The sequence below is a fragment of the Stegostoma tigrinum genome, chromosome 1 (genome assembly GCF_030684315.1).
Source record: "Stegostoma tigrinum isolate sSteTig4 chromosome 1, sSteTig4.hap1, whole genome shotgun sequence".
Lineage (NCBI taxonomy): Eukaryota > Metazoa > Chordata > Chondrichthyes > Orectolobiformes > Stegostomatidae > Stegostoma > Stegostoma tigrinum.
Window position 1 is genome coordinate 139,120,936 of NC_081354.1, and position 17,360 is coordinate 139,138,295.

The 17,360-nt window shown below is 42.0% G+C and overlaps 1 long non-coding RNA gene across 1 annotated transcript in view; it reads right to left on the reverse strand.

Moving 5' to 3' along the window:
- Positions 1–4,586: 4,586 nt before the first annotated feature.
- LOC125456209 (uncharacterized) overlaps positions 4,587–17,360 on the reverse strand; it is a 28,931-nt gene continuing 16,157 nt past the window's right edge. The window contains exon 4 of the long non-coding RNA XR_007248420.2: positions 4,587–8,772. This is a non-coding gene — a long non-coding RNA (uncharacterized LOC125456209). The remainder of the gene's footprint in view (positions 8,773–17,360) is intronic.

Below are 17,360 nucleotides of genomic sequence, written 5' to 3' on the forward strand. Positions count from 1 at the left end.
GTGGGGTTAGGGGGCACAAAGGACACATAACAATTATATTTTCCAAAATTCTTCCTCGCCTGAGTAGCTTCATTCTTATAGCTACAGATATAATGACAGCTTATCAGACAGCTGATGCCGCAAAGAGGCAATACATGTACAAATCTGACCTTGTATTTACTTTGAAGTGACAGCAGGGCTTTAAATAGAGTTCTGCCACTGGAGATCCCAGCAATGATCAGTACTGTATGATAGCACAAGCATGATCCAAACGAGGTGAACAGTGCAAAATTCTGTGAGTTTGAGCTCACAGCTAGCAACCCTCCATAGATTTTCAGATAAGTGAAGCAGAGGAATCTGACCTTTCTTTCCTATGTAGCCCCATTGACATGGAAATTAACTGTCGGATTAAACAACATTGTAAACCTGAGTAATATTGTATTCCAAATAGTGCTGGAAAAAAGCAGGTTGTAACAGACAGCTTTTGGTATAAATGATATACATGAGCAAATTCTAAAAAATTCTTGTAGATTATATGCACAACAACATCCAGGCAAGAATACTACACACAAAGGAGCATGTTTTAATAGCATCCATATTATTTTAAACTCTACATTTTTTTACTATTACCGTCAATTTAACATTGGAGTCTATTCTTCTATTTAAAAGAGCTGCTTTTGTAAATAATGCTGATGCATTTAATGTGTTCAACATATACTCTTTAAACTAACACTTCACATATTTTCCTAATAAGACAGTAGTTCTCTGTGCGATACTATATTCGAGGCTTATGACATACAATCCATTCTCGCTGGAATCGCGTTATAACCAACTCAAGTTTGCATTTTACACATACGGTTCTCCTATTTTCCCCTTGAGTAAATACTATTACAAGGAGGCATAATTTTAAGGCGATTGGAGGAAGTTTTAAGGGGAGTTGTCAGAGATAGGTCCTTTATGCAGAGAGTGATGGGTGTGTGGAATGCGCTGCCGGCAGTGATAGTGGAGTCAGATACTTTAGGGACATTTAAGCAACTCTTGGATAGGCACCTGGATGACAGTAAAATGTAGAGTACGCAGGGTAGTTTGACCTTAGTGTAGGATAATAGGTTGGCACAACATCGAGGGCCAAAGGGCCTGTACTGTGCTGTACTGTTCTACATTCTATTTATCAATCGCATTATAGCCAACTCCTGTTGCTGGAACACATGTTATAGGAGAACAGTTTTTAATAGGACACTCAGAATAGCTGCAGAAAGGATGTTTCCCCTGGCTGTGGGGTGTAGAACCAGGAGACACCGATTCAGAATGAAAGGTAAATCATGCAGGGCCAAGATGAAAAGGAACTTCTTCAAAGATACAATGAAGAATCTTTGGAATTCTCTATCCCAGGGAGCTGTGGAAGCTCAGTCATTAAGCGAGTTAATGACAGAAATTGATAGGTTTCTAGTTACTAATCACAACAAGGGATACGGCAGGAATATGGTGTTGAGGTAGATGATCAGCCATTATATAGAATGGTGAGCAGGCTACTGAATGGTCTACACCTACTGATATGTTCCTATTCTTCCCATCACAAAGATCACCTATTTCCACTTTTAAGTTCATGCATCCCTGTTCATTTGCTGCTGAAACTCTCATTGATGCCTTTTTAAAACTTGAGACTGAATTATCCAAATCCAACTGAGGATGGTCTGCCATATTCTAACCTCTGCAAACCTTAAGCTATTAAAACTCTTCTGTGCATGCCATAAGTAGTTTTACTTATCACCACTGTGTTTACTGTCTTCACTGACTCCTTGCTTCTGAAATTCTCATCTTTGTTTTCATATCGCTCCAATGTCTTTTCCCTCTCAATCTCAGTAATCTCCTCTAGCTTCACAATCTTTCCGGGACTTATCTAATTTTAGCCACTTGAGAATCCCCAATTTTACTCACAACATTGCTGGTGGTGATGGCTTTGGTTGCCTAGATTCCAATCTCTTTACCTCTCTGTTTCTCTACCCCGCTTACTTCTTATTAAGGCATTACTTTAATCTACACTTTGACCAAATCATCTGATCAGATATCTCTTACGTAACTTGGTGCCATATTTGATTTATGGCAGTTGTGAAACACCTTGAAACATTTTACTAAATTTAAGGTGCTTTAGGTTTCTTATTCCAGTCCAACTTAGGAAACCTCCCACAATTCTTTCTCCAGTACATTGATGATGTAATCACTTCTGCTTCCTGTCTCATCTAGAATTGGAAAAAATGATCAGTTTTGCTTCCAATTTCTATCCTTCTCTCACTTACATATTGTCCATCTCTGAATCTTCCTTCCCCTTCCTTGACTTCTCTGTTTTCATGTCTAGACATAGGCGAGCCATCAATATACATTACAAACACATCACTTATCTTGATTACACTTTCTCACACTCTGCTTCCTTCAAGGACTGCATTTGCTCTCCCAGTTTCTCTGACTCAATCACATGTGGGCTAATGATGGCACCTTCTACACGGGTGTCTCTGATACATTCTCCTTTTCCCTCAACCCAGGAGACATCCCCCCCCCCCCAACCCATTCATCGTGGTTGAGAGGTTTGTCAGCTATGTCCAACTCATTTTCTGCACATTTATCTTCACGCCTTCACCCACTCCCAGGGTTTCCCTTGTCCTACCTTTCCACCCCACTCTGCAATTTCCAGCACCTCCAGCAGGATACCATCAAACCTTTCATTCCCCCCTCCCCTTCACTGTCAGCATTCTGCAGTGGCCATTCCCTCCACAACACTCTGGATGACTTCTCCATCACTCCTTCAACCCTATTACACTTTCCATGCAATAAGTTTATCTCTCATTCTTCTACATTCCAACAAACAGGTCCAACCTAGTCAACGTCTCCTCGGAAGACAGTCCCTCCATATTTGGCATCAGCCTAGTGAACCATTGGACTGCCTCCAATGCCAGAATATTTTTCTCCAGATAAGGGAGCCAAAGCAGTTCACAGCAAGGAAGGAGCTCAAAAATGGTCTGAGGAGAGCCAGGAGGGGGCACGAGAAAGGCTTGGCAGAAGGAATCCGGGAAAACACAAAGGCATTTTACACTTATGTGAAGAATAAGAGAATGGTCAAAGAAAGAGTAGGGCCGATCAGGGATAGCATAGGGAACTTGTGTGTGGAGCCTGAGGAGGTAGGGGAAGCCCTAAATGAGTTTTTTGCTTCTGTCTTTACGAAAGAAACCAACTTTGTAGTGAATGAAACCTTTGAAGAGCAGGTGTGCATGCTGGAATGGATAGAGATAGACGAAGCTGATGTGCTGAAAATTTTGTCAAACATTAAGATTGACAAGTCGCCAGGCCCGGATCAGATTTGTCCTCGGCTGCTTTGGGAAGCAAGAGATGCAATTGCTTCGCCACTTGCGAAGATCTTTGCATCCTCGCTCTCCACTGGAGTCGTACCTGAGGACTGGAGAGAGGCAAATGTAATTCCTCTCTTCAAGAAAGGAAATAGGGAAATCCCCGGCAATTATAGACCGGTAAGTCTCACGTCTGTCGTCTGCAAGGTGTTAGAAAGGATTCTGAGGGATAAGATTTATGACCATCTGGAAGAGCATGGCTTGATCAAATACAGTCAACACGGCTTTGTGAGGGGTAGGTCATGCCTTACAAACCTTATCGAGTTTTTTGAGGATGTGACTAGAAAGGTTGATGAGGGTCGAGCTGTGGATGTGGTGTATATGGACTTCAGTAAGGCATTTGATAAGGTTCCCCATGGAAGGCTCATTCAGAAGGTCAGGAGGAATGGGATACAGGGGAACTTAGCTGCTTGGATACAGAATTGGCTGGCCAACAGAAGACAGCGAGTGGTAGTAGAAGGAAAATATTCTGCCTGGAAGTCAGTGGTGAGTGGGGTTCCACAGGGCTCTGTCCTTGGGCCTCTACTGTTTGTAATTTTTATTAATGACTTGGACGAGGGAATTGAAGGATGGGTCAGCAAGTTTGCAGACGACACAAAGGTCGGAGGTGTCGTTGACAGTGTAGAGGGCTGTTGTAGGCTGCAGCGGGACATTGACAGGATGCAGAGATGGGCTGAGAGGTGGCAGATGGAGTTCAACCTGGATAAATGCGAGGTGATGCATTTTGGAAGGGCGAATTTGAAAGCTGAGTACAGGATTAAGGATAGGATTCTTGGCAGCGTGGAGGAACAGAGGGATCTTGGTGTGCAGATACATAGATCCCTTAAAATGGCCACCCAAGTGGACAGGGTTGTTAAGAAAGCATATGGTGTTTTGGCTTTCATTAACAGGGGGATTGAGTTTAAGAGTCGTGAGATCTTGTTGCAGCTCTATAAAACTTTGGTTAGACCGCACTTGGAATACTGCGTCCAGTTCTGGGCGCCCTATTATAGGAAAGATGTGGATGCTTTGGAGAGGGTTCAGAGGAGGTTTACCAGGATGCTGCCTGGACTGGAGGGCTTATCTTATGAAGAGAGGTTGACTGAGCTCGGTCTCTTTTCATTGGAGAAAAGGAGGAGGAGAGGGGACCTAATTGAGGTATACAAGATAATGAGAGGCATAGATAGAGTTGATAGCCAGAGACTATTTCCCAGGGCAGAAATGGCTAACACGAGGGGTCATAGTTTTAAGCTGGTTGGTGGAAAGTATAGAGGGGATGTCAGAGGCAGGTTCTTTATGCAGAGAGTTGTGCGAGCATGGAATGCGTTGCCAGCAGCAGTTGTGGAAGCAAGGTCATTGGGGTCATTTAAGAGACTGCTGGACATGCATATGGTCACAGAAATTTGAGGGTGCATACATGAGGATCAATGGTCGGCACAACATTGTGGGCTGAAGGGCCTGTTCTGTGCTGTACTGTTCTATGTTCTATGTTCTATGTTCTATGTATTCCAGCTGTGGTCTGACCAGAGCCTTACACAGTTTTCACAAAACCTCCCTGCCATTGTACCCATGCAGTCATGAATCATAGAATTGTACAGTATAGAAGGAGGATATTCTGTCTGTTCTGGCCCCCAATAGAGCTACCCAGTCCCACTCCATTCTAGTTGAAATAAAGACCAGCATTTCATTTGCCTTCCCTATCACCTGTTGAACTTGGATACTAGCTTTTTATGATTCATGGGCAAGGATTCCCACATCTATCTATTCTGTAATTTTCTGCAGTATTTCTCTATTTAAATTACATTCAGCTTATCTATTCTTCCTGCCAAAGTGCATAAGCCTAATATTTTCCCACATCATATTCTAACTGCCACATTTTTGCCCATTCACTTAACCTGCCATATCTCTCTGCAGACTCTTTGTGACATCCTCACCACTTGCCTCCCTATCTATTCTTCTGTCCTCCACAAATTCGCTCTAGCACATCATGCTTCTGATCCATGTCATATAGATATATCATAAATAATTCAGCCCAAGCACTGATCCCTGTGGTACTCCAGTAGTTATAGGTTGCCATCTTGATAAAAAAAAGCCCTTATCGCAGCTGTCTGGCTTCTATTAGTTGGTTAATCCTCCACACATCTAATACACTACCTCCATCACTATGAACACTTCTTAGACAGCCCAATGCATGGCACCTTATCAAACACCTTCTTAAAATCCAAATATATTATATTCACTGCATTCCCTTTATCTATCCCATTTGTTATCACCTCATAGAATTCTAGTGAATTTGTCAAGAAGACTTTCCCTTCATGAAGTCATGCTGACTCTGTTTGATCATGTTATATATTTCTAAATGCTTTGCTATTATATCCCTTGTAATAGCCTCTAAAGTTGTCCAAATAATAGCATTAAGTTATCTGGCCTCTAGTTACTTGTCTTTTATCTCCTTCACTTTTTAAGTAATGGTGTCTCCTTGGCAGTTTTCCAATCCTCTGGGACTTTTCCAGAATCTAACGATTCCTTGGAAATTACTACCAATGGAGCTATTGTTACTGTAGCTACGTTCTTTAATATTCGTGAATGCATCCCAACATGTCCAAGGGACTTATTGATGTTTAGCCCTAATCGGTTCCCTAGTTTTCTCTAGTAGTAGTAATTTTTTTGAGTTCGTCCATGCTGTAAGTAATTTCATTGTCTTCTGCAGATCTGTGATGGCTGAAGAGTCCAATGCAAGATCAATATGGACATCTGCAATTGTTATAGGTCTTTTTGTTACTTGTAGGATCTTCTGCAGCTGTGCCATCTCTGGCTGTCCTTTGTGTATGTTGCACGTTGTGAATTTGGTGTGGATAATCCTTGAAAATATGCTGAACCAAATTTTAACATTTCCATCCACATGAGCAGTTGGCTGTCGTGTTTTCCTAAAAGAGGGAGCTTACAGTGCAGGTGTTTATGAAGCTGTTTTTGAGGGTGTCTGTACATTGTTTGTACTGTTCACCTTGATGTAATTTACTCTGAGGCAGTATTATGTAGAAGAACAGCTTGAATTTCTGTAGTCATCCTTGAGGGACACATGGCTGGATATTGAGGCTGTATTTACTGGACGCTGTTCTCCATGCTATCAATGGAATGCAGTGAACGACTTCATTGTTTCTGATTTTGTTACAACATTATCTCTTTGTTAGGAGTGTATTCCAGAGGTTTGATGTGGTGTCAATAGCAGGTCCAGGATCATGCATCAAACAGCAGGGTCCTAGGGACAGTGGTCTGCTGGAGTTTGATTTTCACCTTTAGTTAATGCCACACACTTTGAAACACAGTCAACACCGATATCTTTGTCATTACTGGTATTCCTGTGAGCAGATGCCAAAGTTGGAGTAGTTTGAGACAAGTATCTTCAACTTTAATGTTTACTTTGTGCCAACTAAAACATAACCTTGGTGTTGTAGACACTGGTTTGAAGGCCAAGTTTTTGGAAGCATTTGAGAATTTGGTTTAGTTTGGACATCTTCCTTCCTGTGAGCAGTTGCATTCAGAAGCCCTCCAATTACTCTGTGACTTTATTGGAGGCACACAGTCAGGAGAACTTGCCTGAATGAAACTTAATACTGATTTCTGCAGTGGCTTCCTTAAATGGGGAGATATGGCAAATTCTTGCTTTATGTCACTAGTTATTGTAAAGTCATCTGACATCTTGCCACTGGCAAAAATACATCCAAACATGTCTTCATGCTGTAGGCTTTGGATTTTGACAAATGTTTTTGGACATGTTTTGCTTGGACAAAAGTGCTACGGATCAGGATGATTCACATTGTCGGAAGATTTAGTTAGGTCCATGAACAGCACATACAGATCCTAATGTTGCTCACTGCATTTTTCTTGAACTTTGTCTGGCTACAAACATCAGATTGGCTGTCCCTCACTGTGATTGCAGAAAGAACTCACTTTTATGGCTGCCTGGTTCTTTTTTAATAGGTCCTTGTGAGGATCTTTCCTTGATTGTGAGGAGTGTTATCCCTTAATAATTTCCTCATGAATTTTGATCCTTTCTGCTGACTGTGTTGGCATTCCTGAGGATGTGTGGAACCTTTGCTTGATTCTAGATACTCGAGGCTGCAGGAGGAAGAGGCAAAATTTATTTTTCAGCCAATTGCTCAATATGACGCAGAGAATCGGTGAAATGTGGGAATGCCAGCGGAGGAGCTCCATGAGGTCCTCACACCTACTTTCCATTTGAACTTGATCAGCAGTATTTCATTCATTTCCATTAATTGTTAGGCTAGGAGCTGCAAAAGTTACAGCTGTTAAGCCATAGAGATCATTTTAGATGTTTCAGCTCCTCAGTTTTTGTTTTCCAATGTCATTCTGCATTTCTTCTAAAGCATGTTACAGCTAACATGATATTCTTGAAGCCTGGCTGTTGACGGTGGGTTCTCCAGAAGGTTCACATTTGTGAACTGTTTCCATTGCAGCTTAGACGTATGCCCATTTTCCATTAAATGAAACTTCCATTATTTGAAGAAATGAAGTTTCAGCAGCAGCTGCTGGACTCTTGACAATTTGGTCACAGTGGTCTCTTGATATTGGATCACGTTTGAGGTATAGACTTTTGCCTTCTATATCTGGGAGTTGAAGAAGCATCCTTCTACAAGCAATATATTGAATCAATTTCTTTTTAATGATAACTGAGCGAATTCTATAACAAGCAATCTTTTTCAGAAGGTAACTTCTTAAGTGATGAAGACAATCATCTCTTAAAAATCACAAATGCTCCCAGGCAACTCTGCCTTGCAACTTTTACTATATTGTGAACTTCATTCTAAAGAAATGAAACGCTAAATAATTTTAAAAAGTGGAATGCAGAATGAGAGTATTTCTGGATTGATAGTGGCTCATGATACCATGGTAAATTTAGTTGAGGAACAGAATTTAACTAGGAAATGGGGAGATTTGTCAAACCTGCTTCTTCAGTTCACCCAACAATAACACTAGTCCTTTGAATAACATTAATTTTAGAAGTACAACACCAAAAAGATTTATACAATAGTTTTTGTTACGGTCATGTTCTATGGAGTATAATGTTCAGATACAATAAATATATCATTATCAAGTTCTTATTCTAGCCTATTAAAAATAATTTAAATAAAATTTACAATTTAATGCGTACATATTTTATGCAGAATGTTTATAAATAACTTTGTCTTCTTTGCTTGAAATATGACTTGTTTCGATATATTAGGTCACTGGATGAGCTGAGTGTGAATCTAATTTGTCATTAAATGGTACATCTGATTTAATGGAGCGTTTCTGTGTCTTCAGCAAGCTACGGCCACAGAGAAGCGAGAGTTGACAAGTCGATGGGTCGTACCAAACATCACAGCGATTACTATGGTCAACTGAGTAATTGACCCTGAATGGAGATCAATTCCAATTAACTTTTCATTCAATATAAATGAGCCATTAAATACATTGTTAAAGATCAGTGAACTACTAACAAATAGTATAAATTGTAACTGATGAAAATTGTGCAAGCTGCTCTGTAAAGCCAAATCATTATAGAAAATAACTGTAACATTTTTTTGGCTCTTTGTTCAGAAATTAATAGCAGCATTCATTCATTATGAGTGCATAATATAGATTTTGATTTTTAAATTTCAGAACAACACAAGATAGTTAAAGGAAGTTAAACATGGAAAGCAAGTTTACTGTAATGAAAAATTAAGTGCTAAATAATATTCAAATCATACAGTTATGTGATCCAGACCATTATTAACACAATGTTCATTGCTCACTTTACAGATCATTAAAAGCATACTTTCATGAATAGTCATGAATTTTATTGAATTTTTATGATTAAGTTATAGAGAATATTGATGAAAGGAATCTGCTGGATGTTGTCTATATGTGTTTTAAGAAAGCATTTGATAAAATGCCACATAAAGGACCAATCATTAAAAATAACCTTCATGGAAAGGGAGAATCCAACTGAATTTAAAAAAATTGGCTTAGTGAGAAACAGCAACAAGTCATGGCAGATAGATTTTTTGGAAAGCAAGGTAGTAAACAGCATTGCTCTGCAAAGGCCAATGCTAGGAACTTTTTTTTTGCTCTCTGTGAATGTCTTGAATCCTGAAAGATGGGGTAAAATTTCAACATTTGTCGATGATACCAAAGTTGAAGGAATGCCAAACAGTGATGAAAATTTCAATCACCTGCGGTAGGTCATAAATAGCAAATGTGGTTCCCCTGTTCAAGAAGGGGAGTAGAGACAACCCTGGTAATTATAGACCAGTGAGCCTCACCTCAGTTGTTGGTAAAGTGTTGGAAAGGGTTATAAGGGATAGGATTTATAATCATCTAGAAAAGAATAAATTGATTAGGGATAGTCAACATGGTTTTGTGAAGGGAAGGTTGTGCCTCACAAACCTTATTGAGTTCTTTGAGAAGGTGACCAAACAGGTAGATGAGAGTAAACCGGTTGATGTGGTGTATATGGATTTCAGCAAGGCATTCGATAAGGTTCCCCACAATAGGCTATTGTACAAAATGTGGAGGAATGGAATTGTGGGAGACATAGCAGTTTGGATCGGAAATTGGCTTGCTGAAAGAAGACAGAGGGTGGTAATTGATGGGAAATGTTCGTCCTGGAGACCAGTTACTAGTGGTGTCCGCAAGGGACGGTGTTGGGTCTACTGCTGTTTGTCATTTTTATAAATGACCTGGATGAGGGCGTAGAAGGATAAGTTAGTAAATTTGCAGATGACACTAAGGTCGGTGGAGTTGTGGATAGTGACGAAGGATGCTGTAGGTTGTAGGGAGACATAGATAAGCTGCAGAGCTGGGCTGAGAGGTGGCAAATGGAGTTTAATGCAGACAAGTGTGAGGTGATGCACTTTGGTAGGAGTAACCAGAAGGCAAAGTACAGGGCTAATGGTAAGATTCTTAGTAGTGTTGATGAGCAGAGAGATCTCGGTGTCCATGTACACAGATCCTTGAAAGTTGCCACCCAGGTTGACAGCGCTGTTAAGAAGGCATACAGTGTTTTAGCTTTTATTAATAGAGGGATCGAGTTCTAGAACCAAGAGGTTATGGTGAAGCTGTACAAAACTCTGGTGTGGCCACACTTGGAGTATTGCGTACGGTTCTGGTCACCGCATTATAAGAAGGATGTGGAAGGTTTGGAAAGGGTGCAGTGGAGATTTACTAGGATGTTGCCTGGTATGGAGGGAAGGTCTTACGAGGAAAGACTGAGGGACTTGAGGCTGTTCTCATTAGAGAGAAGAAGGTTGAGAGTTGACTTAATTGAAACATATAAAATAATCAGAGGGTTAGATAGGGTGGATAGGGAGAGCCTTTTTCCTAGGATGGTGAAGGCGACCATGAGGGGGCATAGCTTTAAATTGAGGGGTGAAAGATATAGGACAGATGTCAGAGGGGGTTTCTTTACTCAGAGTAATAAGGGAATGGAACGCTTTGCCTGCAACGGTAGTAGATTCGCCAACTTTAGGTACATTTAAGTCGTCATTGGATAAGCATATGGACGTACATGGAATAGTGTAGGTTAGATGGGCTTCAGATCGGTATGACAGGTCGGCACAACATCGAGGGCCGAAGGGCCTGTACTGTGCTGTAATGTTCTAAATAAATAGCCTAACAGAATGGTAGAGAAGTGGCAGATCAGATGCATCACAGTCATGCATTTTGGCAGATGGGATTGGAAGAGGATAGAGTGAATGTCACGTGGGGAGGTTTTTAAGTGGTTGCATAACGCTCAGCACCATTCATGACTCCTCAGATACTGAAGCAATCAGGCCTATACACAGAAAGACTGGAACAACTTTCAGGCTTACACTGATAAGTAACAATTCACATGAATACCAGACAAAGACCATCTCCAGCAACAGAGAATCTAACTTAATCTTAGCCTTGACAATTGAAGACATTGTTACCCTGACTCTCTCCCCATCAACATTCTGGGGGATGCCACTGACCAGAAACTTAACTGGACAAGATATATAAATACCGTGATGACAAGCACAAGTTAGAAGTTGAGTCTGGCAAAGGAGGCAAAAGTGATATGAGACAAAAACTCCCATTCTCAGTGATTAGTGAAGGTCTGGAATGTGCTCTCTGAGACTGTGGTGGAGGTAGGTTTAACTGAAAATTTCAAAAGGGAAATAGACTGTTACCTGAAAACAATAATGTTACAGGGAGAAAGCAAGTGAATGGAGCAAAGTGTATTGCTCATTCAAAGAGACACAAAAGCTGAAGGCCACATTCTGCACTGCAACAATTCTGTATTTCAGAGTTTCAAGAAATATTTGACAAGACATCACACAAGAGATCACTACACAAAATCAAAACGCTTGGAACTCAGTCACCATAATAACCTGGATTGAAGAACAAATAAGCTAATAGGAATAAATAGGATGGGGCGTCACGGTGGTTCAGTGGTTAGCACTACTGCCTCACTGTGCCAGGAACCCGGGTTTGATTCTACCATCAGGTGACTATCTGTGTGGAGTTTGCACATTCTCCCCATGTCTGTGTGGGTTTCGTTCGGGTGCTCCAGTTTCCTCCCGCAGTCCAAAGATGTGCAGACTAGGTGGATTGTCCATGCTAAATTGCCCATAGTGTTCAGGGATATGTAAATTAGGGGGATGGGTCTGGGTGGGATGTTCTGAGAGTTGATGTGGGCTTGTTGGGCTGAAGGGCCTGTTTCCACACTGTAGGGATTCTATAATCTATGATCAGGACAGTGTTGTGTTAGCAAATCTAAATAATGGGTTGCAATAAATACCAATTGGTGCCAGACTCCTTTCTGCTGTTTGACATTGGATTCAAGTTTTTTGACAGGTATTCCCATACACAAAGCATTCAGGTCTACATTTCATTCAGTATGGTCAGTGTCTGATTTCACTTCAGCAAATGTAGTCTGTAATCTTGTTCTTTGCTGAGCTGGCTGCCATACTATCCTTGAGAGATAATGGGAACTGCAGATGCTGGAGATTCCAAGATAATAAAATGTGAGGCTGGATGAACACAGCAGGCCAAGCAGCATCTCAGGAGCACAAAAGCTGACGTTTCGGGCCTAGACCCTTCATCAGAGAGGGGGATGGGGGGAGGGAACTGGAATAAATAGGGAGAGAGGGGGAGGCGGACCGAAGATGGAGAGTAAAGAAGATAGGTGGAGAGAGTGTAGGTGGGGAGGTAGGGAGGGGATAGGTCAGTCCAGGGAAGACGGACAGGTCAAGGAGGTGGGATGAGGTTAGTAGGTAGCTGGGGGTGCGGCTTGGGGTGGGAGGAAGGGATGGGTGAGAGGAAGAACCGGTTAGGGAGGCAGAGACAGGTTGGACTGGTTTTGGGATGCAGTGGGTTGGGGGGAAGAGCTGGGCTGGTTGTGTGGTGCAGTGGGGGGAGGGGATGAACTGGGCTGGTTTAGGGATGCAGTAGGGGAAGGGGAGATTTTGAAACTGGTGAAGTCCACATTGATACCATATGGCTGCAGGGTTCCCAGGCGGAATATGAGTTGCTGTTCCCCAGGCTTCGGGTGGCATCATTGTGGCACTGCAGGAGGCCCATGATGGACGTGTCATCAAGAGAATGGGAGGGGGAGTGGAAATGGTTTGCGACTGGGAGGTGCAGTTGTTTGTTGCGAACTGAGCGGAGGTGTTCTGCAAAGCGGTCCCCAAGCCTCCGCTTGGTTTCCCCAATGTAGAGGAAGCCGCACCGGGTACAGTGGATGCAGTATACCACATTGGCAGATGTGCAGGTGAACCTCTGCTTAATGTGGAATGTCATCTTGGGGCCTGGGATGGGGATGAGGGAGGAGGTGTGGGGACAAGTGTAGCATTTCCTGCGGTTGCAGGGGAAGGTGCCGGGTGTGGTGGGGTTGGAGGGCAGTGTGGAGCGAACAAGGGAGTCACGGAGAGAGTGGTCTCTCCGGAAAGCAGACAGGGGAGGGGATGGAAAAATGTCTTGGGTGTTGGGATCGGATTGTAAATGGCGGAAGTGTCGGAGGATAATGCGTTGTAATAACTGAATTAATAGCTGCAACTGTGAATCCGTGCCCTCATATTTACTGATAATAAAATGTGAGGCTGGATGAACACAGCAGGCCCAGCAGCATCTCAGGAGCACAAAAGCTGACGTTTCGGGCCTAGATCCACATCCCTCATATTTACTGTTGTTTTGTTCTTCTGCCACTTGCCTATGCAAATTATAACTCTACAGTATCTAAAAGGAAAAACTTACAAGTTTATAAAGGAAACAAAACATATGAAGCGAATACGTACACTGTTAATAGCTTTTCATTGAGAAGAGACTGTAGGGATGAAGGAGGAAAAGGTGAGAGAAGAATGATTTAGTATGTGGATACTCCATTGTAGACATAGCCTCAGCAATGGCCCTTCCAATAACAATGAACAAGATCTCATCCATGAATGTTGAAACATGCAAGTGTCTGTCTCTCCCTTTCATTAGCTTCTACTACCTCAAGTGTTTACTACCTTCTCTTGGTCAAAGACTGAGCTGGCACTTTAGGGAACAAGGATGAATTTTGTCATCTATATCTGTCCTCAACAAGAGTATAGAAAATGGTCCATGTGTTCCAGGTTCCAGCTGATGCTCTTAATCAATGGGAGCATTTATGGGATTTTGCTTTGGGAGATGATTGGAAATGGATGTTAATTTTCCAGCTGGTAAGCAAAAAAGGCCATCTTCGCATATGTTTCAGGCCAGAAGTGAACGATTATCTGTAGTTTATAACCATCTGCAACTTGAAGCTCTATGATTTTGTTGTCCTGATTGTGCATGAAGGCAACGTAGTTTGACGAGTTTCCAATCTATTCTGTACATTATTTTTAACCCTTTTACTAATTTCTGAAAGTGAGGTGCAGCAAAGAAAGTGGAGAAGCCACTTTGTGCAATGACACAACCTTGTTTTACTCCAGTTTTCACAGAGATAGATTTTGAGGTAGTTCTCTAGGTGACAATCTCAGGATCTCAAACCAAGGTCATGCTTTGCTGAACCCCAAGCTTCTGTAGCTCTTGAGATTTGGATGACCCACAGCAAACTTTAGAGAAATAATTATGTCTTTGCACTGGGGACTTGGGGTAAGTGTTTACTTTTGCATTGGGGAATGGGAGGGAAATAGTATTCACAAAAAAGTATGGCACAGTGGGTCAGTGGTTAGCACTGATTCCAACCTCAGGTGACTGTCTGTGTGGAGTTTGTATGTTCTCCCCATGTCTGTGTGGGTTTCCTCCACGTGCTCCAATTTCCCCCCACAGTCCAAAGATGTGCAGGTTGGGTGAATTGGGCATGCTAAATTGCCTGTAGTGTTCAGGGATGTGTAGGTTATGTGCAGGGTTACAGGAATAGGGTAGGGGGAAGGTCTGGATCGGATTGTCCCCAGAAAGTTGGTGTGGACTTATTGGGCCAAATGTAGGGATTCTATGATTCTATGATCTTTTGAATCCTGTGGCAAGAACAACAATCCAACAGCATCTCAAGCCAACTTGCCCAGCATTATATTAGTCACTACAACAGACTCACAGCTTTTGGGATATCTTCAATATATGTCTGAAGAGTAAAACCTTCAACTCATGGGAAGCTTTGGATTGCCACTAACCCAAATGGAGAAGGCTCACTGGAAGAGTATAAGTACATCAAGGGGATTTGTTGTGAAAATTCAGAGGTGTGATTGAGATGTTGGAAGGAGCACATGATCCTCTAAACAACCCTTCTGCCTAACCCTGCAAGCACCATCAGCCCTGCATGGGTCTTCATATCACACATTGTACTTAGTGACCATCTTAGAACCCAGGGTGGAAGCAAATTATCCTCAATCTCGAGGATTTATCCAAGAAGAAACATTGAAGCATAGAATATAGAAGCAGGAGAAGGTTGCTCAGCCCTTATAGCCTGCTGTGCCATTTAATGTGATCATTATTGATCATCCAACTCAGTACAATGTTCCTACTTTTCCCTCACATCCTTTGATCTTTTTAGTCCTAAGGACTATATCAACTGCATTTTTGAAAGTCTTCAACATTCTGGTCTCAATAATTTCCCATGGAGGTGAATTCCACAGGCCGTCTTTGAATGAAGAAGTTTTGCTTTCTCTCTGTCCTAAAAGTCCTCCCTCCTATCCTGAGACTGTGACCCCTGGTTCTGAACACCCCAGTCACAGATAACATCCTTCGTGCATCTACCCTATTTAATCCTATTAGAATTTTTTAGGATTCTATAAGATCTCTCCTATTGTTTTCAGTTCTAGTGAATATAGCCCTAACTAACCCAGTCTTTCCGCATTTGTCAGTGCCACAGTGCCAGGAATCAGTCTGTAAACCTAGTCTGCACTCTATAGCCAGAACATCATTCCTCAGATAAGGAGACAAATGCTGCACACGACACTCCATGTGTGGTCTTAGCAATGTACAATGACAGTAAGATAGCTCACTTCTGCGAGCTCCTGTACTTGAATCCTCTTGCTATGGAGGCCAACGTACCAATTGCCTTCTTCACCTACCTGCTGTACCTGCATGCTAACTTTCAGCGGCTGGTGTACAAGGTCACCTTGGTCTTATTGTACTTCCCCCCTTCCCAATCTATTGTAATTTAAATAATAACCTGCCTTTCTGTTTTTGCTACCAAAGTGGATAACTTCACATTGATCCATACTAAACTGCATCTGCCATGTATTTACCCACTTGCTTAACATGTCCCAATCACACTGAACTTTCTCTCTTTTCTCCTTACTGCAAATCCTCCCACCTAGGTTTTCTGATGAATGATCTAGGCCTGAAATATCAGCTTTTGTGCTCCTAAGATGCTGCTTGGCCTGCTGTGTTCATCCAGCTCCACACTTTGTTATCTTGGATTCTCCAGCATCTGCAGTTCCTATTATCTTTGTGTCATTCACCAACTTGGAGACATGACACATCATTTCCTCATCTAAGTCATTAATATTGTGAATAGCTGGTGTTCAGGCACTGATCCCTGCAGGACACCATTTATTATTGCCTAACACTCAGAAAAAGACCGATTTATTCCCTTTCTTTGTTTGCTGTCTACCAGCCTGCCTCAACCCATTTCAGTCCATGTGTGTTTAAATTTTGTATGCTGGTCTCCTGTATGGGATCCATTGAAACAAGAACACGTTTGCTGGAAACAAAGTGAAAATTGTATCAATGAAAAGCATGCAAACTGCTTATGAGATATAGTTTTGAGGTTTGCAGTAATGCTAAATGAAGGGAGATGAGATGATGGAGGATTGTGTCCTAATTGATAGAGATTATTGATGGATGAGTGTTGAGGTTGTTGAAGATTGAGAAGACGCTGATGACAATGGTGTAACTGGGAGGATGTGGCATTTGAGTTTGATACATTCACTGATTCTGTCTACGTATGTGAGATAATCAATCTATTTTCTGCACTGCATCCACATTCTTGGAGCTACACCCCAGCATTAGATTCCTGTGCTAGCTATTGCTACTGCTTTCTGAGTACACATGCAAGCTGAAGAACAGGACACCTCTCCTTCATTCCTCCCTTTTAATCCAGAAACTTTGGTGCCCGCCATCTTAAATGGTAAGCCATTCTTCAATCTTTTCCAGGTCAGATTCACTTTGAGAATGACTCCCAGCATTCATTGCAGCCATAATACACTTCCCTTTAAAAGATGCAAAATAGTTTCAGTTGCTCACATTGTTGTAATAGTTAGTTTCAGGGTCAGAGAGGTAATTTGACAGGCCATAATATAAAACACACTGTGAAACATTCACTTGGTCCCCTGGCAGGCTCATTCAGAAAGTAAGGAGGCATGGGATTCAGGGAAATTTGGCTATCTGGATACAATAGAAGACAGAGGGTGGGAGTAGATGGAAAGTATTCAGCCTGGAGCTCGGTGACCAGTGGTGTTCCACAGGGATCTGTTCTGGGACCTCCGCTCTTTGTGATCTTTATAAATGACTTGGGTGAGGAAGTGGAAGGGT